The sequence below is a fragment of the Mus musculus genome, chromosome 10 (genome assembly GCF_000001635.26).
Source record: "Mus musculus strain C57BL/6J chromosome 10, GRCm38.p6 C57BL/6J".
In the NCBI taxonomy this organism is placed as follows: domain Eukaryota; kingdom Metazoa; phylum Chordata; class Mammalia; order Rodentia; family Muridae; genus Mus; species Mus musculus.
This window is the reverse complement of record NC_000076.6, coordinates 51217177-51242010: the sequence shown is the minus strand read 5'-3', so window position 1 is coordinate 51242010 and position 24834 is coordinate 51217177. Positions and strand designations below refer to the sequence as shown.

At 39.8% G+C, this 24834-nt stretch overlaps 1 pseudogene; it reads right to left on the bottom strand.

Annotated features, from left to right (window-relative positions):
* Gm5040 (predicted gene 5040) lies at positions 2341-3202 on the bottom strand (annotated as a pseudogene).

The following is a 24834-nucleotide window of genomic DNA, read 5'->3' as shown; positions in this document are numbered from 1 at the left end:
AATAAAACCACAGATTCCTATGTCAAGAAGGATGACTTTAAAAAGAATAAATGAAAAAGGCAAGTAGTAAATATGTGTGATTATAATGCCATCTTAATCATTCCAAAATAAATAACAATACAGTGCTTAGGTTCTGTATTGTAACTTTGTATTAGTCACAATTTTCCAGACTGACTCTCTCTCTCTCTCTCTCTCTCTCTCTCTCTCTCTCTCTATATATATATATATATATATATATATATATATATATATATATATATATACATATATATATATATATATGTATATGATATATACATGTATTGCCTTATATATACTTGTATTTTGTACTCCAACAAGCACATCCTCACCAGCAAGTTGCTTATTTTTACACTACCCATCCCAACGAGTTTTCTTCTAGTTTGCTTACCTGTGGTTGAGGTAAAACACAAAACAAAAGTAACTTGGAGGAGGGAAGGGTTTGTTTGGTTTACAAGTTATATAGTCCATCATTGAGGGAAGCCAAGGAATTCAAGGTTGGAACATAAAGAAAAGAACCTAAACAAAATCCACAGAATTTGCGCTATTTGGCTTCTTGTCTGGCTCAATTCTACTCTAGGGATTGTACCAAACCTATTGGTACTGTGTCTTTGAAGACCTCCAGGAAATGACTTCACTAGGGTGACAAAAGAATGAAGAAAACACAAATATATACTGAGGAATACTGGGAATGGGAAGAGTAGAGTTTTTGATGGAGAAGCTATGACACCCTGGAATTGTGTTTACTATATACAGCTGAATAAAAAGGCCGTGTTATTGAATTCAGCTAAATCAAGAAGCTTTAGCCAGTCTCAGTAGGAGCAGTCCTCTAGGGGAGCAATTTTCAGGCCATAAATATGGTGTCAGGGAGAAAGATCTGTTGAACATTTTCTGCACACACTATCAACATTCAAACTTGGACAAGGAGTCTGGCCCACAGTTCTGCCTGCTAACCACCAAGGAGGTCTGAAGGGCCCAACCAACATCTAGATTTAACCCCATCCTCCTAATGCCCTGCCTTCCTTATCCACCTGGGACACAGAAGAGGAAACCTGTATGCTGTCCCCTGACCTCCATTGTCTAGCCCATGGTTGGGTCTGCCGTTCCAAAGAGATCTGCAGGGCCCCAAGAACATTTAGATCCACCTAGGACACAAACAGCAAAAAATGAGCAGCCTGCTGTTCCCTGAGCTCCATTGTAGAGTCCCATAGCTCTGCCTGATTCCCCAAGAGGTCCTTCCTGAGTCAGGAACATCCAGCCAACACCAGGGACAATGAGATGGCCAAGAGGCAGCATAAGAACAAAATTAACCAGAAACCAGCGCAATATGGCACCAAAAGAAGCCAGTTATCTGACTACAGTAAGTCTTAGATATCCTAATACATTCAAAGCTCAAGAAGATCGTAAATAGAATTATAGAAAACTGATAGAGGCCTTTAAAGAGAAAATGAATAAATCCCTTAAAGAAATAAAGGAAAATACAATCAAACTGGTAAAAGAAATGAATAAAACTATTCAAGAACTAACAATGGAAGCAGAAGCAATAAGGAAAGCCCAAACTGAAAAAATCCTGGAGATGGAAAACCTAGAGAACAGGAACTATAGACATAAAAATCATGGGAAACAACCTAGATGTTTCTCAAATGAAGGATGGATAAACAATATGTGGTACATTTACACAATGGAATACTACTCAGCTATTAAAAAAAGACATCATGAAATTTGCAAGCAAATGGATGGAACTAGAAAATATGCTGAGTGAGGTAACCCAGACTCAGAAAGACATACAAGGTATGTACTCACTTATAAGTGGATAATAGCCATAGAGTATAAGATAATCATGCTACAATCCAGAGACCCCAAAAAAGCTAAACAACAGCGAGGGCCTAAGGGGGCTTGAATCTCACTCAGAAGTGGATGTAAAATAGAAATTGGAAGTAAATGAAAGGAGGGAACTGGTTGGAAGAGGGCATGGGGAGGGGCACAGAAGTGAGTATCAGGCATGGGAGAGCAGTTGGGGAGAAGTAGAGGGATGGGAGAGAGAATTGAAATTGGTGGGGACACATTCCTAGGATAAGCTGGATATCTAGAACTGGGAAGGCTCTTTGAGTCTGTGTGGTGACACTAGCTGAGACTCTGAGCAGCTGGGTATACGGAGACTAAAGTTGTCACCTTCTGTATCCAAGCAGAACTTCCAATAAACGGGGGTGGGGGGCACTGACAACCCACAAACCTTCCACTCAAAATTTGTGCTGCTTATAATATGTGCAGGTATAAAGATGGAACAGAGATTGAGGGAATGACCTATAGTAATTTTTTTTTAATTTTGTAATTATATTTAGGTACAGAAAACTTAATGTACATTCAACCCAATTTAGTGGTGAGTTCTTTAGCCTTTGCTTTTTCCAGCTTGGCAATGCGAGCCACAGACTTAGGACCCAGGACGTTGCCTCCCCAGTGGCGACGGATCTCGTCATATCTCTCATTATAATTGGGCCTAATAGCTTCCACCAGCTTAGCCAGAGCACCCTTGTCTTCCGAGTTAACCTGTATGAAGGCAACAGTGGTGCATGTCTTCCTGTGGACCAGGTGCCCCAGCCTGGCCTTTCCCTTGATGATGCAGTAGGGCACCCCCATCTTTCGACACAGGGCAGGTAGGAAAACCACCAGCTCAATGGGGTCTACGTCATGGGCAATCACCACCAGCTGAGCCTTCTTGTTCGCCACCAAGGTGGTGACTGTATTGACTCCTGCTCAGAGGACAGGTGGTCTCTTAGTTGGGACATCACCTTTGCCAGCAGCTTTCTTCTCAGCACCGGCCAGTAGCCTTTGCTTCTTCTCTTGCTTTGTCTCTGGCCTGTACTTGTGGACAAGCTTAAGCAGCTGAGTAGCTGTCTGCCTGTGCAGCGCCTGGGTGAACTGGTTAATGGCAGGAGGGACTTTGAGCCGCTTGTAGAGGATGGCTCTTTGCCGCTGCAGCCTGATGTAGCGGGGCCATTTGATGAAGCGCGTTAAATCTCTTTTGAGCTGGATGTCCTGTCCAGTGCCGAAGTTCTTGGGCCTCTTCTCGAACAGAGGGTTGACTACCTTCTTGGTCTCCTGCTTCTTGACAATGGCAGGGGCCGGGGCCACCTTCTTCCCCTTGGCCTTCTTCCCTTTGGGCATCTTGCTCGGCTGCTGGAGAGCCCTATAGTAATTTTTATTTAAATATTTAAAAATCCTGGCACAGGGTTTCTTTCCCTCCTTTGACCATTTATATTCTCAGGTGAAAGACACTCACAGCTTTTATATTTTTTAATATTCCTTAGGCAGCACAATAGCTGTTCAGCTGCCGATCCTCTATGCTGCTATAATCTACCTTCCTGACGATAACAAAAATTATCACTTTATATGTTTTATGTTTCATCTGGGCTGCTCTTAGCTCCAACTGGCCAGCCTACAGGACCACATTTTTTATGGCTCAGCTAAACTTTCTCCTCTCCTGCATATTCTTCTATTCTCTGGTGGCTTCTCTCTCCTTCCAAGCCTGCCACACCTTAACTCTAACTTTATCTCTTCCCCCCAGTACTGGCTGTTGGCATCTTTATTCACCAAATCAGAATTAACTTAGGAACAAGGTCCCAAAGGCTACACACAGATTCTAGGTTTTAGGAGCCCCAAATTAGCATCAAAATACAAACATCAGGCATTACAATGGCCAACCAATGACTGGCCCAACTTGAAACCTACCCTGTGAAAGAGATCCAACACTATTAAGTGTTTTGAATAGGAATAGACTTCATAGGCTTATTTGAATGCTTAGTCATTAGGAAGTGGTACTGGGTGGTGCTATTTGACAGGAATTAGGAGATGTGTTGTTGTTGGAGTCTCTCTCTTTCTCTCTCTCTCTCTCTCTCTCTCTCTCTCTCTCTCTCTGTGTGTGTGTGTGTGTGTGTGTGTTTGTGTGTGCGTGTGTGTGTATGTCCTTGTTGGAGGAAGTGTGTCACTAGGAATAGGCTTTGGACTTTCAGAAACCCAAACCAGGTCCAGTTTCTCATTCTCCTGCTTCCTGTGGATCCAAAATGTAGAATTCTCAGTTACCTCTCTAGCACCATGTCTGCCTACATGCTGTCATGCTTCTTGTCATGAAGATAATGAACTAAATCTCTCAATCTGTAAGCAAGCCCCAAGTAAGGGCTTTCTTTCATAACTTGCTTTGTTCATGCAAGGTGATCTTCATCAGCAGTAAAATTCTTTCAATTAATTTTTTACATTCATGAAAAAGCTTCAAAAATGTTCTAGAGGGCTGTTAAAGAATATTGGACATTTACAACTGTAAGACAGGTGTCTATAATGCTCTAACCCACCACTGGAGTTTCTTCATAGGACTAGAACACTAAGATAAACATCTTTTTTCATGCTTTCAAAACTTGTATTTTATAGTTAGCTTATAAAGTATTTGAATTCTATCTATATGGTGTTTCATATGTGCTTTGTTTCGGCTGACACCCTCCCCTTGCCAAACTTAACTCATCCCCTATCCTGTTTAAAATAAGGATTCCTAATGTCTCCCACTTTCATATCACATATTTTGTTTTGACCCTTCAATTAAATACCTTTTATTACAGCCATTTATCTTCTTGTAAGCCACATCATGTATGCATGCTTCTGGCAACTGTCCACCTCTGCATTTTATCTTCATTAACCATCATTCCACCACAGGATACCTTTTGAGACATCTATTGCAACCAACCAAAGTCACCTTTGGTTGAAGACCAGAGAATGACATTTTCTCTTTATGGGAAGGTGAGTCCTCTGGGGGTAAAATGGGCAAAAGAAGATACCTTGTAACTCCAATCAAACAAGGATCTATAAATTTTTATGCAGGCAAAAGAAACTCTATAAAGGTAAGGGAAACTATGGTCTTATAAAACACAACTATCTTCAAACTGATGGAAATGACTACTAACCAGTATCAAGTAAGAGAAAAGTAGTTAACATGAGACAATTTAGAAATAAAATAAATAAACAAATTTTGGTTAGGGGATTCACACTTAGACGACTAAGATGTTATAAACTTTCATAACTCCTTGTGACAAGTCCCTTAAAGTTTCTGTTCCTTTCCCAGTGACACTTTCATAATTCCCTGAATGAATTGGACAGGGAAATTTTCTCTCTCACCTGTCACTCTCTTGTCTTCTTCCATGTCAACATAGGAGAAAAAAAAGCAGAAAACTTGCCTTTCAATAATAGTCATTATCACCAACAACCATCCAGCTGGTTTGACAGCCATCCAGCTGGGTCTTGTTTGAGAAATATTTATGGTGCCATCAATTAAATGTGAAATTAATCACAGTACAAAAAAGTAGAATTCTGTCAGGAGAATCAAGCAGCAACACTCTGATGGAGGTTTATAGCATTATAGACACCTGTCTTACAGTCGTAAGATGTTCAATATTCTTTAATGGCCCTCTTGAAGCTTTTTGATGAATGTAAAAATTTAATTAGAATTTTACTGCTGATACGGTGTTTCTTAACAGGGATACAGTGATTGATGACTACATGAATTATTCTGGCTACATGGATCACAATTTCACTACACCACCATATGCCATCAGAGCTTAGGCTAGATACCAGTCATTCTTGACCTATGAAATCCTGCCTTGTGGTAGAGAGTCTGGGAGAATCTATCAACCCTAAAGCTGCTGATGTCATAGTTTCAGGAACCATCACCGTATTTGACTAGCAATAGTTAATTTCATGTGTCTTGGACTTTGTTGATATACAGTCATTTAGAAAGAGACAGTGCTTTTCATTCAAAGCACTTATCACAGAGGAATGGATCTAAGAAGATTGTCATCTCTGATTATTGGATTCTATCAATTTTAATCAAAGAGAAAAGCAGTTCTCATGAAAATGTCACTAGGTATTCCTGATAGTTCTGAATTGCTACTTATATACAAAACTGAAACCACCAAGTGCACACTGCAAGGAGAGGTTGGGGGTGGGGTAGAGGTGGGGTTAGGGCTGTGGCCCTTCAGGCGTTAAGTGCTTTAACCTCAGGCAAACTCAACCTTGGTTCACCTTAACATCTTGGAACTGACAAATCTCCTTCACATATAATAATTCTTGCCTGTGCTTCTGTGGGGGTGATTGACAGGTTCACCCCCTCCTCCCTCCAGGCCTGGGCAGCCCTGTTAGCTGTTTTGTCAGCTGCAACCTGCCTGTGCCTGGTGAGGCCACAGCCTGTCGCTCCACTCTGCGGGAGCCCGGCTTGCCTGGCCTCACTGCTGCTCTGGCTAACATGCTGCCTCTGGGCCTAGGGAGACCTTTCCAGTCTACAAATAACGCTGGAGAATTTAGACTAATCGGTTCAGCTTCCCTGAGGCAAAGGGGGAAAAAAGGTTTCTTAAAAGCGAAAGGATTAAGAGAGAAAGTGAGCAAAGTGGTTTCCACTTAGGGAATCCAAGAGAGTACAATCAATTGAATAAATGGTTCACCCAATCACTGGGAAAGCAGGTGGGAAAACCTTGTTTTGTGGCTTTTTCCTTTGTAAGATCATTTATAGAATCATCTATGCATAACACATCGTAAGGAAGTGGGTTTTTTTTTTTTAACGTGGAAGATATTTTCTTTTTCTTCAGTATAAAAAAATTCTTGAAAATAAATAAAAATATCACACACCGAAATTCACCAGACCCAAATACACACAAAAATCTACTAATCCAATACAGCATGATGAACTTGTGTACAGTTAGAACTGGTATTCAACCTAGAATGCTGTGATAATTAAATTTATACCCTTATCTACCAACCTCCCAAAAACCCATGATAGAATAAGAATTAGAAAAGCATATATATTCACATATACTACCAGCATTCAGTCCTTCCTCATACCCTTATATTTAGCATTTCTTGTTCTCTATTCTTCCTAAACTGTTCTACACTTGTTTACATATATGCATATATTATTGACTATATTCCACATATGAGAGAGAACACGAAGCTTATTTCTTTCTGAGATTGTGTAATCTTGTGTAATATTATATGTCCTAAGTCCTAAGTGGATATACTTAGCCACAAACTTTTAAATTTCAGTTTTATTTAGAGAGTTTTATTATATTTCAATCTATAATGAGGTTGATCCCAATTCTTTGGTATAGTGAATAAAGTGGCAATAAATATTTTCTTTACTGAACAGTCTGTCTTGAGTACTTTTTGTTAATAGCTAAAATTCTTCATTCTTCATGTGTACACACACACACAAATGAGCTCACACTCACACATGTGCTCACACATGCATATATATATATATGTACATATATATATATATACATATACATATATATAGTCACACATGAGTGCACCGCATTGATTTTTCCATTCTTCAACTATAGTAGTTAAATAATAGGATAATTAAAAATGGGAAGCAGAAAGATATATGTGGTCTATAAGAAGGACCAAGAGACAGTAGATTCAGTAGATTGTGTCATGAAAGATCTCAGGATAAGCAGTCTAGGAGCCCATGCACCAAATGTTGAGACAGAAAGGGGACCTCTTTGTGCTTGCCTTTTTGATCTTGGCTAAGGTTTCCCAAAAGTTATACAGATTACTTCATCTGGGGTCCCAAAGACCACTTCCTGGTGAATTAAATTTGGTTGGAAATTAGGTGTCCCATTGAAACTACTTGCTATCTGTAATTAAATTTGAATCTCACTTAAGAAAGCATTTTCATTGGCAGGAAAGAAATCTTCAAGGGAAAAAAATACTTTCAGGTGTTGATTCGGATAACTAACCCCTTGCACTTGGTAGGTCATTAGATCTCACTAGTTTGTAATGCAATCAGAGTCAGCATTCTGCTCGTAAGGGTTGCTTGGTAATTTGCTTGTTAATATATTAGCACACAGTATTGATCAAATGGCTAATCCAATCACACGCTTGTAATCGATACCTTATTGATTACCCAGCTTGGTGATCACTTTTGTTAGGCTCAGTCAATAGCAAATGCCAAGTAGCCTTTAACACACCCAATTAGCTTATAAAATAAACCAAACATTTTGTTTGGCCCTGAAAGCAAAGATCAATGAAAAGCTTTGGAGTTGAACTCAGATGAGTTTTTCATCAGCTTTTTTTCCGCTCCTGCAGCCACTCAAGTTCACATTAACACCCTCCCACTAGTTTTGAAGACATCTGAAAAGCAGCTGCCAGGTCTGAGACAGTGAAGCAGCTGTAAGCTATAAATCACCAGGGTTAGGGATTCTGAGTTGCATGTTGGCATGTGGTCTGTCAGATGAGAAAAAAAAATAGAGTCATAAAAGAGGCAAAGGTTAGAGGTACCTAAAGTTTAGAAGCTTGAACTTGTGCTGTTGATCATGCAAGGAAACTTTGGCATTGGTGATTCTAAGCGCTCTTTAACATTTACTTAATTATATGCATTTGCTTCCATGTTTGCTCCCTGGATGGCCCAACACTGGATGACCCAACTCCGGCTTTTTGCTTGCCATCTTGCTGCTGTTAAATTGATCATTCATGTCATCAAATAGAAGTCCAGTAAAAACTAGGTTAAGTAAGAAATTTCCAGAGATATCAAAATTAGCCTGATCTTTCCAAGACCATAACTTGTCTTAAACTTCAAAATGAAAGCAACACTCACAATGGATTGGCTACCACTTGTTCTGAGAGATGGGTGCTGAGGGCCTGAGAGTTTACTGACATGCTTATTAGTTCATCATGGGAAAGCCGGTGAGATGGCTTGCTGGAGCCCATCAACAACCACATAGTTGACTTCCCATGGTTATACAAAGCAATGACTTGGCTGGTGAAGCATAGGGTGTGCATAGAGTGAAGCAGAGTGTGCCTATGCTGGCAAAGTGAAGCAAGGACTGAAGTCAAACCCAGGATGTTTGTGTCTGAACACCCCTCTCCCCTTTTGTGAACAGAGAATTCACTAAATACCAATTTAAAAAGAAAAGCGATCTTCAGAAAGAATAATTTTCCTGAGGATTTAGGACACCTGGATTATGGCTAAATAACCATCAATCATTCAAATAACCAAACTCACAGAACTAACAGGGTGGATTACCACTATTATTTATCAGGAAATGTAGATAAAAGTGACTTTTTTAATAGACATTATCTAGATCATTTGACCAAATATTTTTCTTGCTTTGATGTCAAGATGCATGAATTAAATAAAATCAAAGGTATATGTTTTCCAAGGACTTCTTAAATATTTCTGTTTTTCATCTGCTTCTTAGAGTAATTTGATTTGGGCTATTTAAGCATATTTTGTTTTGTTTTGGTTGCTTATGTGTTAAATAAAAAAATTCTAAAGTAACTGTATGTTCCATCACTTTAAGAGGATTTGTGCTTATTGGTTTTCTTTCATGGAACCAGTTCTTTGGGGCTCTGTTACTGTTGTTGCTGTCATTAGGGTTGTAGTTTGGTTTGGTTTGGATTGGTTTGGTTTGGATTGGTTTGGTTTGGTTTGGTTTGTTTCTCTCCGTGACATGAGCTATCCAATCCAGGCTAGGGATAGAACACAGGATGTTGGCACATGATAGCCGAGCATTCCTGAGCTGAGCTGGATCTGCATTCCTTGAACCACTTTGTTTTTGTTTGTTTGTAAATTGAACTGAGTTAGAAAAACAGTAAACTTCAAGTACCATGGCATGACTTAGCAGAGATGAAAGAAAACAGATTCCTACCCCTGAGAGAGACCATGAGATCAAGATGACCTTCCCAGACAGAGAAAAGTGATCTGAAGTAAAGTTAAACTGGCTGGTGTGCCACAGGTACCTCCACATCTCCTGAGAGGTTTCCCTCTACGGTCTATCACCCCCAGATTTCATTGTTCCTATGAAAGATCCCAACTGAGGAGATAGTATTGCTTAAGCTGTAAAGCCAGCCTGCCTGTGTTCAGTCTGAACTCTGAATTACTGACCATGCTTTGTAGTTATTTTTATCATTGCTTCAGTTTGAGAATCCATAAAAGACAAGTAATTGTAAAAATCTATCTCTTGGGGGTTTCATAGCAATCAAATGAGTCAACACATGTGAAAGCTGTAATCACTCCAGAAGTGCTGGCTATCCTCATTAAAGCCTTCATAAAAGTGGCTTCCTCTTGAAGTTCCTTCAATCCTTGGTAGAAGTTCAGGGTCAGGAACCTGTCAAGAAAGATCTTCCTCAACTGGAACCACAAGCAAGCAGTCTCTCATAGTATATGATCATTCATCCCAATCTCAACCTTCTTTAAGGAGTGCAACACACACAAGAACAAAATGAAATCTAATAAATACTTTTGCAAGTATGGAAAGGGTGGTTGGTAAAAGTTAAGGGTGGTTGGGAAAACAAAAAGCAGAAAAGAAAAAAAAAAACAGAACTAAAACCAAAACACATTTCTCAGAGGCAATAATGATGGTCTCAAAGATCCAGTACGCCATCACAAATTCTGACAAATCAGTTTTCAGTACCTCACAGAAAGAGTTGTGAAAAGAGAAAGAGTGGGGCAAGTAAGATGTCCTAGCTGGTAAAGGTGCTTGCTAAAGAGCTTAATAACTTGAATCCAGTTCTAGGAACCCACATGGCATAAGGAGAGTACCAAGTCCCAAAAGTTGTCCTGTGATCTTCATGCACCTGCTGTGGTATGCAAACATACATACATACACACACACACACACACACACACACACACACACACACACACACACAATGTAATTTGTTCTCAAATAGAAAGACTAGTGCATTTGGTCTTTAGCTTCCTGTCTTGCTGTGTGACATCTTCCACACCTGGCACTACCATTCTGATGCCATCTGACATGAAGACCTCACCAGGGTAGAGCCTCTGTACCCACATGCTCTTAACTTTCAGAAGTAGAAAGCAAATATACCTCTTTCTTTCTAAGTCCCCACATACAAGTGTTTTGCTATAGTAATAGAATATGAACTTAGCACTTTAATTTTTAGCTATGTAACTACAAGCTGTGAATTATATAACACTTCTGTGGTGGTCTATAAAGGTGTAAAAGAATTCAATTTGTGGTTTCTTTACACAAAATAGTATCATACTTGAATTGAATTTCTGGAATTTATTCCTCCTTCCCTCTCTCTCCTGCTCCTGTTGACCCAGTGCTCTAAGTCTGTGGTTTGGTCCTTTCAAGGTTTAGTTGTCTTAATTTTCACCACCCACATTGGTGAATTTAAGCCAAAAAAAAAAATAAAAAAATAAAAAGCTATTACTTTTAATCCATCATCTAATATGAGCATAATTAAATTTCATATTAACAATAGCAAAATAACAATATGGTTTCATTTTTAAGGTGATTGGTCTGTTTTAATGAGTTAGTTTTACAGACTTACACATGTTTTAAATCTTTAAATGATTAAGAAATTAATGTTAAAATATTTGTTGAGAAACCAAAGTTGTAAGAAATCTGTAATGGTATATTTAGTAAGACCAAAGTGCCCACTTCAAAGCAATAAAACTTGGTATAAAGAAAAATCTTGACATTCATCTGAAACAATTCTCTAATCAAATTGCAGACTTCTAATTAATTAGACTCAAATATGCATCATAAAACAACTTTACTGAAATGAATTATAACCTTACATTAATATGCTATTAAAACATAATGTGCTAATAAGGAGATAACTGATAAATTCTATAGTTCTCCTATGATTCATTATTTCAATTACACCTTTTTCAGGATAGAAATAAAAATTTCCAAACAGACCAAAAATAGTGTTTTCATTAAGAGAGCTTATATTTTAACCTAAAAGAGAATAATGTATTATATAAGCTCGACTAGGCCAGAGTTCATACAAGTGACACATGATCTCACGGCACTCTCTGGAAAAGTGATTCAGCAGTAAGGTCAAAGTGCTCACTCTTGAGGCCTGAGAAGGTCACCTTTGTACACAATTCTTACATGGTAGAGAAGATGGCTAGAGGGGACCTGATAGCCAGCTAGCAAATAGACATTTGTTCTTCTCCCTTGCCATCCTTTTCTTTGGGAAGAAAGATAGAAAAGGAGAAAAAAAAGGAGAAGAAGGAAGACAGTCTAATCAGTTAGTTAGGCAATAAACCCTACCCCACATGCACACACTCATTATCAGTCACTTTACTGTGCAGTTATTGAAGTAATAGCACAGATTAGTGAAGACTTCTTTAAAATCCAAAAGAAACATTTGAAATTACAGCTCATGAGTTAGTGAATCTAACTAATCTAAGTAAAGTATCTTTCCTCTGTATAACAGCACGTTTGCTAAATGACATCAAGTACTTTATGTGTACTCTAATCTAGAGCTAACCTGCTATGACAGTTTTTCCTATGGTACAAGTAAACTGTCTCTGCAAAAGAAATGTAAATGGCATAAGAATAAACTGATTTCTGTTGTAATTACATGCAGAAAGGCTATTGTCAAAGTATGCATTGAGGTCCTGCAAGGACTGACAGTTGAAGGAGTATTAATGATGTTATGATTCACTTTCAAATGGGTGAAAATTTTGCTAAGGCACTAGTAAGATTTTATGTATTTGCCCCTGACGCTATTCCTTTGAGCTAGTTATTCTTTCTACAGGTGATAGAAATGGGGCTTATGGAAGATAATGAAGTTGCCCAGATAAAGTGGTACCTAAAAAAAACTAGAATTTGAACTCACAGAAGAATACGAAAGTAAGCTCAGAAGATGCCCAGTGGCAAGCCTCCAGGCAGAGCTCTCTGTGGGCACTACAAGGAAATAAAAAAAAAAAAAAAGAACCCGCCCTTCCGCTCGACTCGAGACTCGAGCCCCGGGCTACCTTGCCAGCAGAGTCTTGCCCAACACCCGCAAGGGTCCACACGGGACTCCCCACGGGACCCTAAGACCTCTGGTGAGTGGACCACAGTGCCTGCCCCAATCCATTCGCGCGGAACTTGAGACTGCGGTACATAGGGAAGCAGGCTACCCGGGCCTGATCTGGGGCACAAGTCCCTTCCGCTCGACTCGAGACTCGAGCCCCGGGCTACCTTGACAGCAGAGTCTTGCCCAACACCCGCAAGGGCCCACACGGGACTCCCCACGGGACCCTAAGACCTCTGGTGAGTGGAACACAACTTCTGCCAGGAGTCTGGTTCGAACACCAGATATCTGGGTACCTGCCTTGCAAGAAGAGAGCTTGCCTGCAGAGAATACTCTGCCCACTGAAACTAAGGAGAGTGCTACCCTCCAGGTCTGCTCATAGAGGCTAACAGAGTCACCTGAAGAACAAGCTCTTAACAGTGACAACTAAAACAGCTAGCTTCAGAGATTACCAGATGGCGAAAGGCAAACGTAAGAATCCTACTAACAGAAATCAAGACCACTCACCATCATCAGAACGCAGCACTCCCACCCCACCTAGTCCTGGGCACCCCAACACAACCGAAAATCTAGACCCAGATTTAAAAACATTTCTCATGATGATGATAGAGGACATCAAGAAGGACTTTCATAAGTCACTTAAAGATTTACAGGAGAGCACTGCTAAAGAGTTACAGGCTCTTAAAGAAAAGCAGGAAAACACAGCCAAACAGGTGATGGAAATGAACAAAACCATACTAGAACTAAAAGGGGAAGTAGACACAATAAAGAAAACCCAAAGCGAGGCAACGCTGGAGATAGAAACCCTAGGAAAGAGATCTGGAACCATAGATGCGAGCATCAGCAACAGAATACAAGAAATGGAAGAGAGAATCTCAGGTGCAGAAGATTCCATAGAGAACATCGACACAACAGTCAAAGAAAATACAAAATGCAAAAGGATCCTAACTCAAAACATCCAGGTAATCCAGGACACAATGAGAAGACCAAACCTACGGATAATAGGAATTGATGAGAATGAAGATTTTCAACTTAAAGGGCCAGCTAATATCTTCAACAAAATAATAGAAGAAAACTTCCCAAACATAAAAAAAGAGATGCCCATGATCATACAAGAAGCATACAGAACTCCAAATAGACTGGACCAGAAAAGAAATTCCTCCCGACACATAATAATAAGAACAACAAATGCACTAAATAAAGATAGAATATTAAAAGCAGTAAGGGAGAAAGGTCAAGTAACATATAAAGGAAGGCCTATCAGAATTACACCAGACTTTTCACCAGAGACTATGAAAGCCAGAAGAGCCTGGACAGATGTTATACAGACACTAAGAGAACACAAATGCCAGCCCAGGCTACTATACCCGGCCAAACTCTCAATTACCATAGATGGAGAAACCAAAGTATTCCACGACAAAACCAAGTTCACACAATATCTTTCCACGAATCCAGCCCTTCAAAGGATAATAACAGAAAAGAAGCAATACAAGGACGGAAATCACGCCCTAGAACAACCAAGAAAGTAATCATTCAACAAACCAAAAAGAAGACAGCCACAAGAACAGAATGCCAACTCTAACAACAAAAATGAAAGGGAGCAACAATTACTTTTCCTTAATATCTCTTAATATCAATGGACTCAATTCCCCAATAAAAAGACATAGACTAACAGACTGGCTACACAAACAGGACCCAACATTCTGCTGCTTACAGGAAACCCATCTCAGGGAAAAAGACAGACACTACCTCAGAGTGAAAGGCTGGAAAACAATTTTCCAAGCAAATGGACTGAAGAAACAAGCTGGAGTAGCCATTTTAATATCGGATAAAATCGACTTCCAACCCAAAGTTATCAAAAAAGACAAGGAGGGACACTTCATACTCATCAAAGGTAAAATCCTCCAAGAGGAACTCTCAATTCTGAATATCTACGCACCAAATGCAAGGGCAGCCACATTCATTAGAGACACTTTAGTAAAGCTCAAAGCATACATTGCACCTCACACAATAATAGTGGGAGACTTCAACACACCACTTTCTTCAAAGGACAGATCGTGGAAACAGAAACTAAACAGGGACACAGTGAAACTAACAGAAGTTATGAAACAAATGGACCTGACAGATATCTACAGAACATTTTATCCTAAAACAAAAGGATATACCTTCTTTTCAGCACCTCACGGGACCTTCTCCAAAATTGACCATATAATTGGTCACAAAACAGGCCTCAATAGATACAAAAATATTGAAATTGTCCCATGTATCCTATCAGACCACCATGGCCTAAGACTGATCTTCAATAACAACATAAATAATGGAAAGCCAACATTCACGTGGAAACTGAATAACACTCTTCTCAATGATACCTTGGTCAAGGAAGGAATAAAGAAAGAAATTAAAGACTTTTTAGAGTTTAATGAAAATGAAGCCACAACGTACCCAAACCTATGGGACACAATGAAAGCATTTCTAAGAGGGAAACTCATAGCTCTGAGTGCCTCCAAGAAGAAACGGGAGACAGCACATACTAGCAGCTTGACAACACATCTAAAAGCCCTAGAAAAAAAGGAAGCAAATTCACCCAAGAGGAGTAGACGGCAGGAAATAATCAAACTCAGGGGTGAAATCAACCAAGTGGAAACAAGAAGAACTATTCAAAGAATTAACCAAACGAGGAGTTGGTTCTTTGAGAAAATCAACAAGATAGATAAACCCTTAGCTAGACTCACTAAAGAGCACAGGGACAAAATCCTAATTAACAAAATCAGAAATGAAAAGGGAGACATAACAACAGATCCTGAAGAAATCCAAAACACCATCAGATCCTTCTACAAAAGGCTATACTCAACAAAACTGGAAAACCTGCACGAAATGGACAAATTTCTGGACAGATACCAGGTACCAAAGTTGAATCAGGATCAAGTTGACCATCTAAACAGTCCCATATCACCTAAAGAAATAGAAGCAGTTATTAATAGTCTCCCAACCAAAAAAAGCCCAGGACCAGATGGGTTTAGTGCAGAGTTCTATCAGACCTTCAAAGAAGATCTAATTCCAATTCTGCACAAACTATTTCACAAAATAGAAGTAGAAGGTACTCTACCCAACTCATTTTATGAAGCCACTATTACTCTGATACCTAAACCACAGAAAGATCCAACAAAGATAGAGAACTTCAGACCAATTTCTCTTATGAATATCGATGCAAAAATCCTCAATAAAATTCTCGCTAACCGAATCCAAGAACACATTAAAGCAATCATCCATCCTGACCAAGTAGGTTTTATTCCAGGGATGCAGGGATGGTTTAATATACGAAAATCCATCAATGTAATCCATTATATAAACAAACTCAAAGACAAAAACCACATGATCATCTCGTTAGATGCAGAAAAAGCATTTGACAAGATCCAACACCCATTCATGATAAAAGTTTTGGAAAGATCAGGAATTCAAGGCCCATACCTAAACATGATAAAAGCAATCTACAGCAAACCAGTAGCCAACATCAAAGTAAATGGAGAGAAGCTGGAAGCAATCCCACTAAAATCAGGGACTAGACAAGGCTGCCCACTTTCTCCCTACCTTTTCAACATAGTACTTGAAGTATTAGCCAGAGCAATTCGACAACAAAAGGAGATCAAGGGGATACAAATTGGAAAAGAGGAAGTCAAAATATCACTTTTTGCAGATGATATGATAGTATATATAAGTGACCCTAAAAATTCTACCAGAGAACTCCTAAACCTGATAAACAGCTTCGGTGAAGTAGCTGGATATAAAATAAACTCAAACAAGTCAATGGCCTTTCTCTATACAAAGAATAAACAGGCTGAGAAAGAAATTAGGGAAACAACACCCTTCTCAATAGTCACAAATAATATAAAATATCTTGGCGTGACTCTAACTAAGGAGGTGAAAGATCTGTATGATAAAAACTTCAAATCTCTGAAGAAAGAAATTAAAGAAGATCTCAGAAGATGGAAAGATCTCCCATGCTCATGGATTGGCAGGATCAACATTGTAAAAATGGCTATCTTGCCAAAAGCAATCTACAGATTCAATGCAATCCCCATCAAAATTCCAACTCAATTCTTCAACGAATTGGAAGGAGCAATTTGCAAATTTGTCTGGAATAACAAAAAACCTAGGATAGCAAAAAGTCTTCTCAAGGATAAAAGAACTTCTGGCAGAATCACCATGCCAGACCTAAAGCTTTACTACAGAGCAATTGTGATAAAAACTGCATGGTACTGGTATAGAGACAGACAAGTAGACCAATGGAATAGAATTGAAGATCCAGAAATGAACCCACACACCTATGGTCACTTGATCTTCGACAAGGGAGCTAAAACCATCCAGTGGAAGAAAGACAGCATTTTCAACAATTGGTGCTGGCACAACTGGTTGTTATCGTGTAGAAGAATGCGAATCGATCCATACTTATCTCCTTGTACTAAGGTCAAATCTAAGTGGATCAAGGAACTTCACATAAAACCAGAGACACTGAAACTTATAGAGGAGAAAGTGGGGAAAAGCCTTGAAGATATGGGCACAGGGGAAAAATTCCTGAACAGAACAGCAATGGCTTGTGCTGTAAGATCGAGAATCGACAAATGGGACCTAATGAAACTCCAAAGTTTCTGCAAGGCAAAAGACACCGTCAATAAGACAAAAAGACCACCAACAGATTGGGAAAGGATCTTTACCTATCCTAAATCAGATAGGGGACTAATATCCAACATATATAAAGAACTCAAGAAGGTGGACTTCAGAAAATCAAATAACCCCATTAAAAAATGGGGCTCAGAACTGAACAAAGAATTCTCACCTGAGGAATACCGAATGGCAGAGAAGCACTTGAAAAAATGTTCAACATCCTTAATCATCAGGGAAATGCAAATCAAAACAACCCTGAGATTCCACCTCACACCAGTCAGAATGGCTAAGATCAAAAATTCAGGTGACAGCAGATGCTGGCGAGGATGTGGAGAAAGAGGAACACTCCTCCATTGTTGGTGGGAGTGCAGGCTTGTACAACCACTCTGGAAATCAGTCTGGCGGTTCCTCAGAAAACTGGACATAGTACTACCGGAGGATCCAGCAATACCTCTCCTGGGCATATATCCAGAAGATGCCCCAACAGGTAAGAAGGACACATGCTCCACTATGTTCATAGCAGCCTTATTTATAATAGCCAGAAGCTGGAAAGAACCTAGATGCCCCTCAACAGAGGAATGGATACAGAAAATGTGGTACATCTACACAATGGAGTACTGCTCAGCTATTAAAAAGAATGAATTTATGAAATTCCTAGCCAAATGGATGGACCTGGAGGGCATCATCCTGAGTGAGGTAACACATTCACAAAGAAACTCACACAATATGTATTCACTGATAAGTGGATATTATCCCCAAACCTAGGATACCCAAGATATAAGATATAATTTGCTAAACACATGAAACTCAAGGAGAATGAAGACTGAAGTGTGGACACTATGCCCCTCCTTAGATTTGGGAACAAAACACCCATGGAAGGAGTTACAGAGACGGAGTTTGGAGCTGAGATGAAAGGATGGACCATGTAGAGACTGCCATAGCCAGGGATCCACCCCATAATCAGCATCCAAACGCTGACACCATTGCATACACTAGCAAGATTTTATTGAAAGGACGCAGATGTAGCTGTCTCTTGTGAGACTATGCCGGGGCCCAGCAAACACAGAAGTGGATGCTCACAGTCAGCTAATGGATGGATCATAGGGCTCCCAATGGAGGAGCTAGAGAAAGTAGCCAAGGAGCTAAAGGGATCTGCAACCCTATAGGTGGAACAACATTATGAGCTAACCAGTACCCCGGAGCTCTTGACTCTAGCTGCATATATATCAAAAGATGGCCTAGTCGGCCATCACTGGAAAGAGAGGCCCATTGGACTTGCAAACTTTATATGCCCCAGTACAGGGGAATACCAGGGCCAAAAAGGGGGAGTGGGTGGGCAGGGGAGTGGGGGTGGGTGGATATGGGGGACTTTTGGTATAGCATTGGAAATGTAAATGAGTTAAATACCTAATAAAAAATGGAAAAAAAATAAAAAAAAAATAAAATAAATGGTGACATAAAAAAAAAAAAAAAAAGAAAATGATTGGTTAAAATAATAAGCAAGTATTGTGGTAATTAGAAGCTTGGAATACCCAAGATACGATTCACAAACCACATGAAACTCAAGAAGAAGGAAGATCAAAGATCTTTGATCCTTCTTAGAAGGGGGAACAAAATACCCATGGAACGGGGTTAAGGGACAAAGTGTGGAACAGAGATTGAAGGAATGACCATCCAGAGACTGCCCCACCAGGGGATTCATCCCATATACAATCGCCAAACCCAGACACTATTGTGGATGCCAACAAGTGCTTGCTGACAGGAGCCTGATATAGTTGTCTCCTGAGATGCTCTGCCAGTGCCTGACAAATACAGAGGTGGATGCTCACAACCATCCATTGGACTGAGCACTGGGTCCCCATTGAAGGAACTAGAGAAAGTACCCAAGGAGCTGAAGGGGTTTAAAGCCTCATAAAAAGAACAACAATATGAACTAACCAGTACCCCCAAAGCTCCCAGGGACTAAACCACCAATCAAAGAATACACATGGTGGGCTCCAACTGCATGTGTAGCAGAGGATGGCCTAGAGGATGGCCTTGTTGGTCATCAATGGGAGGAGAGCCCTTGGTCCTATGAAGGCTATAAGCTCTAGTGTAGGGGAATGCCAAGGCCAGGAAACAGGAGTGTGTGGGTTGGTGAGCAGGGGAAGAGGGGAGGGGATAGGGTGTTTTCGAAGGGGAAAATAGGAAAGGGGGTAACATTTGAAATGTAAACAAAGAAAATATTTAATAAAAAATAAGAAATCCTGAAAAAAAAAAAAAGAAATGGATGGGATAGTGTGAAGAACATGTGTGATTTGAAAGATACTACAGCTTCACATCCAACTTAGCAATAAACCCAGAGGCTTCCAGAGTGGATTATATCTTTCGAGTTTTTCTAAGAATGAAACGTTCATATTGTAAAGTTCCAGGTTAAAAAACTGATACCTTTGTGTGACTAGTATTTCCCTGTATTATAGCTTGTCTGATTTCTTGGTCTTCTGGCAGTAGCACAGGAGAAACAATACACACTTTGTGCAGTGTTATGATGTATAAGTTAATGCATGTACAGTTTTGTTTGTAAGACATCTAGTACATAGTATATACTTAATAAATATACATATGTGGTTTAAAAAAAAAAAAAAAAAGAACCCACAGCTCCTCAGCCAGTATCATTAAACTTCCTGCTGGCAAGCATGGGACTTGCAAGGGTCTGATCAAGGTCCTCTGCTCATATATTATAGTCATTAGCTTAGTGGTTTTGTGGGACTCCTATCAGTGGGAGTAGGTGTATCTCTGACTCTTTTGCCTGGCCTTTGGACTGCTTTACTCCTTTTGGGTTGCCTTGTCCAGCCTTGATGATGAGAACTTTTGTCTTAATGTGTCGTGTTTTGTAATGTTTGGTTGTTCAGCTGTTGTTGCTTAGAGGTCTGTTCCTTTCTGAAGAGGAAAAGTGGACCTGGAGAAAAAGGGAGGAGGAGCTGGTTGTAATGGAGAGAAAAGAACCTGTGGTACAGATGTAGTGTACAAGAGAAAAATCTATAATGAGAGAGAGAGAGAGAGAGAGAGAGAGAGAGAGAGAGAGAGAGAGAGAGAGAGAGATTGTTTCAAGTTTGAACCAAAAAGGACTATCACATTACATCAGAGGTAACTGATTTAACCGCTTGGGAATTCCATCCAACAATGGCAGAACTGGATAGAGCCACCACAAACTGAACAGCATTTTATGCAAATGACATACATTTAAAGTTTTCAGTGAAAAGTTTGAGTGTAGCTAAAATTTAGCTGCCATTTGTCATGTTCCACCATAAATAGAACAAAATGCTTAGTAAAGAGCTGATAACTGTGGGTGGGAGAAATGCCACTCACGAGCATTCTTTAAACCGAATTGGGGCATCAGATCTCTGCCAGTTTTAGAGAAAGGGCAGCATCAGAGCAGCTGCTTAGCATCCCTTCTGTTCCATAGAAATCTTTACTCATGAAATCAGGTGTGGTCAAATTCAGAGCCCAGAATAGTGTGTCCTTTCTGAGACAAAAGACCAGAGATGAATAAATATTTGGGGGATGGGAAGTGGAGAGCTATCACAATGTCAGTTTTTTCATTTTAAATAAAATGATTCCATCTCTATCCAGAGCTATTTCCAGTTTTTAGACAACAACGTGCTAGAAAGCTAATCCTCGGTCCCTATAGCAAGATGAAACCACAATTAAAGCAGGATGTTAGCAGCCATAAAGATCAGGCTTGTCTGAAAGAGGTGGTGCTGTGCACATCCTCTGTTCCAGCAAGCCCCTGAGGGACTGTCAGTAAGGTTTGGGCAAATTTCTCTACCAGGGCAAATTTCACACTGGCTTGAGCCTGATACCCCTCTGTTTCTATTACATTTTATTTACAAAGTAAAAACCCTAGTATACATTTTAAAGATTTTATTTCAGGGTGGGGTTAAGAGTGGGTATAGGGAAAGAAGTGTGTGTGTGTGTGTGTGTGTGTGTGTGTGTGTGTGTGTGTGTGTGTGTGTGTGTAAGTACAAATGGACAAAGGAACATAAAACCAAAAATACAGCTGATGTTTCAAAATAATTCTAAAGGAAAAAAAAGGGTTTTTTCATAAATACATGTTCCTAACAGCTGTTTTCAGGCCTGCGAGTACAGATTTGTAGGAGACACAGTAACTAGAAGAACTGAATTTGATTAAGTCCCCTCCTCTTCATTAGTTGTGTAACCTTGAATTTGTCCCTTCATTTTTCTATGATACAGATAGGGAGTACTTGCCTCATAGGAAAGAAATAGCCAAGCAAGGGCAGCTATGAAGTTCTTTGTACCTACAGCATAGTGAGTGTTCAGTAAATGCCAAGCTTGCAGTGAGTGTTTAATAAAGTGAGTGTTTTCAGCCTTTTGTAAGATTTCCAGTTGGATTGAACTTTACTAAGATCTGAAGGATCTCCCTTCCTAACCAATATCCAGACTTCTTCTTTGCCACCATATTTGGAACCTGTTATCACTGATTACAGAATTCCTGTCGGGAGGATGTACTCGTGCCTCTGGGAAGCTGAAATTCCATCAGAGTTGGTTCTCTGGAAAGATATCGACTAAAGATAAGAGATTTCAGTGAGGCACTGATGGCATTTGGATTCTTAATGCATCAAAACATTCCAACTGCCTTTATAAGACATGCTCAAAGTAACGTTGAGGGGGTGGGAAAGGTAAAGATAAATCTCAGAAAGCTGAGGAATGAATCATTTATGCCATTCATGGAAAATCGTTTTCACTTGGGAACATTTTGAATCATCCCAAAGAAAGATCTGTGGCTTTCATATTAAATCATTGCTTACTAATTCGGAAGATAAAAGGAAAATGGAATGGAAATGTGGCTTTCCAATGAGTGAAAATGACCACAAACTGTAGTGCTACATTCTTTGGTGCTTGGGATTCGCTTATCTGCCCACATTTGATTAATGAAACATAACAAGCCACAGGCACACTGTCTCTCACCAGTACTGTGTGCCAGAGTCTAAGAAAAGCATGGGTTCAGAGCAGGGGGAGAATGGCCCTCTCTTCTTCCCAATAGATTTCACAAAAACACTGAACTCTGCTTGGGATCATTAGTTTTTTCCATCATACTATTTCTAGAATTCAAAAATCACAAATCCCTCCCAGCTTAGTTCTTTTATGCAACAAAACCATCACCCAGACCTGCTAAGATGTATTATCAGCAGGAGTCTAACATCTGCAGAATGCCAAACAGGTTTTCTATCTTTTCTGGGAAGGTTAAGAAAGAAAAGATTTGGTGTGAGGAAATAGGCCCAGAATTCATGCTTTTTTAATTGCAACTAGGTGTGATTGAATTTATGTATAGAGTGAAATGTAGTATTAGAGAATAAAAGCTAATTGGAAAAAAATCAACATTTGAAAGAATAAAACTGACCATTTTCACAGTGGTAGTCATTTTAAAACTATATGTAGTTCAAAGAAGACAGTAAAACTATAATATAAAATTAGCATTATATTAAAATGAATTATCTATAACATTTTGAATATATTCTTTGATTTAAGAAATTGGTTATGCAGCTTCCTGCAGTACTGAAAACTCAAAGTCTCTAATATGTCATAGCTTTTAAGCACACAAGCATATTTTTCTGGTAGATATTCCTTCAGGAGACTATAAATTAACCACAGAAACATGAAATGGCCAGATCTGGCAGGGGTGGGAGAGAGCTGGATGGTATTAAGAAATTAAATGAAGAAAATATGGTGAACCTTTATCAACAAATATTTAACCCTGGGATTATTTTTTTATTAGAACTTTAAGGGGGGAAAATGTGCACAACAGTAATACTTGTGTATCTGTGCCTTACCTCTTGTATTATTTATGCCACATCTGTTTGACCTGTAAGAATTAACATAATGTGGCTTTCCCTGAACCTTTTAAACAACTAATGAAGATCTTTTTGCTTTTAAATTCAAATCCCAATTCTTGCACTCCCATTAAGAAACAATGGTTCCTGTCTAAATAAAACGCAGGGACAAACAGTGGAGCAGAGACTGAAGGAAAGGCCATCCAGAGACTGCCCCACCTAGGGATCCATCCCATCTGCAGACACCAAACAGACACTATTGCTGATGCCAAGATGCACTTGCTGAAAGGAACCTGATACCTGATACCGTTGTCCCCTGAGAGGCTCTAACAGAGCCTAACCAATACAGACGTGGATGCTCGCAGCCAAATGTCAGACTGAGCACAGGGATCCCAATGGAAGAGTTAGAAAAAGGACTGAAGGAGCTGAAGGTGATTACAACCCCATAGAAAGAATACCAATATCAACCAACCAGATGAACCAGAACACCCAGAGCCTAAACCACCAACCAAAAAGTACACAGTGAGGGCCCCATGGCTCCAGCTGCATATGTAGCAGAACATGGCCTTATCTGGCATTAATGGGAAGGAAGGCCCTTGGTCCTGTAGAGGCTTGATGCACCAGAATAGGGTGGTTCTAGAGTAGTGAGGAGGGAATGGGTGGGTGAGTGGGTGAGCACCCTCATTGAAGCAGGGGGGGAGTGGGGATGGGATAGGGGGTTCACATGAGAAACTTAGAAGGGGGACATTTGGAATGTAAATAAATAAAATAACCAATAAAAGAAAAAAAAAGAAACTAATTAACAACAATATTTAAGTTAAACTCCAGCACAAAACAAATATTTTGATTTGGAAAATGACAACGATTTTTCCCCAATGACTTATGTTCGATTGCTGTGAAAAAAATCTACAACTATAGCAACTATTATAAAGAAACTACTTGGCCTTACAGCTGGATCTCATGGAGGAATTTCCCCAACTCAAGCTCCTTTCTCTGTGATAACTTGAGCCTGTGTCAAGTTGACACAAAACTAGCCAGTACACCTGTGTACTCCTGTATTTCTTAAAGGATTATTTATGTCTTCTTAAAGTCCTCTATACTCGGTTGCCGGAGCATCTGAGGGAGACATCTTGGTTCCTAGACTCCACTGAGACTAGTCTGCACAGGTGAGAGTGTGGACTACAGAAGCTAACAGCTTCAGGGACAGGTTCTGTTTCGGGCCCTCATTTTCTTCCAGGAGGCAAGTCCGAATGCCAGATATCTGTGCACCTTCCCTGAAAGAGGACAGACTGCCTACAGAGAGTGCTCTGACCACTGAAACTCAGGAGAGAACTAGTCTCCCAGGTCTGCTGGTAGAGAATAACAGAATCAAGAGAGGAACAAGCTCTAACCAGAGACAACTATAACAACTGACTCCAGAGATTACCAGATGGCGAAAGGCAGACTTAAGAATCTTACTAACAGAAACCAAGACCACTCACCATCATCAGAACCCAGCACTCCC